Source organism: Salmo trutta, chromosome 23 (genome assembly GCF_901001165.1).
Source record: "Salmo trutta chromosome 23, fSalTru1.1, whole genome shotgun sequence".
Taxonomy (NCBI): Eukaryota; Metazoa; Chordata; class Actinopteri; order Salmoniformes; family Salmonidae; genus Salmo; species Salmo trutta.
The window spans coordinates 1184658-1186025 of NC_042979.1; positions in this window are offsets into that span (position 1 = coordinate 1184658).

Genomic DNA, 1368 nt, shown 5'->3' on the forward strand with positions numbered 1-1368 from the left:
CACGGGGGGCCAGCACAGGAAAAAAAAAAAAAAATGAAATGTATGCATTCACTACTGTAAGTCGCTCTGGATAAGAGCGTCTGCCAAATGACTAAAATATAAATGTAATTATTTTGAACCAAAACAACATTTGTTGTTGAATTAGAAGTCCTGGGAGTGCATTCTGACGAAGAACAGCAAAGTTAGTCCAATTTTTCTTATAGTAAATCTGAGTTTGGTGAGGGCCAAACTTGGTGGGTCTCAAATTAGCTAGCCGTGATGGCTGGGCTATCTACTCAGAATATTGCAAAATGTGCTTTCGCCGAAAAGCTATTTTAAAATCGGACACCGCGATTGCATAAAAGAGTTCTGTATCTATAATTCTTAAAATAATTGTTATGTTTTTTGTGAACGTTTATCGTGAGTAATTTAGTAAATTCACCGGAAGTGTTCGGTGGGAATGCTAGTTCTGAACGTCACATGCTAATGTAAAAAGCTGGTTTTTGATATAAATATGAACTTGATTGAACAAAACATGCATGTATTGTATAACATAATGTCCTAGGAGTGTCATCTGATGAAGATCATCAAAGGTTAGTGCTGCATTTAGATGTGGTTTTGGTTTTTGTGACATTATATGCTAGCTTGAAAAAATGGGTGTCTGATTATTTCTGGCTGGATACTCTGCTGACATAATCTAATGTTTTGCTTTCGCTGTAAAGTCTTTTTGAAATCGGACAGTGTGGTTAGATAAAGGAGAGTCTTGTCTTTAAAATGGTGAAAAATAGTCATATGTTTGAAAAATTGAAGTTTTGGGATTTTTGAGGTATTTGTAATTCGCGCCACGCCCATCATTGGATATTGGAGCAGGTGTTCCGCTAGCGGAACGTCTAGATGTAAACATATTGCAAATGCGCATCCGTGCACATGGTGACCCGAAATGGGTTACCAGGATTAATTTTTTAGAAGGGTTTTAAATGCCTTTAGGGGGTGCAAGGGGTCCACGGTTGGGTAGGGAGCACCTTCCATCAGTGCCCATCCAGTATGGGGCGCCCCTAGTCATTTTGGACATTTTTCAAAAACTTGCTAAAAAACGACAGTCCCACTTCTCTCATGTCACCATCAAGCCATGGAGAGGAACCACAGTCACTGTCCGGCCATACCGAGATCATCGGGACAGTCAATTATGCATTTCAGCAGTATTTTTGAGCATGCCTAAATTTGTGATGCTAAATGCCCATTGAATCATATTGCAAACGTAACGCGCAATATTGCAAACGTAATGCGCATTTGCAATATAATTCAACAGCAAAAAATATCACCAAAGTTGACATGATGAAATCAACACAACGAGCGATGGAGAGGAACCACAGTCACTGCACGGCCATC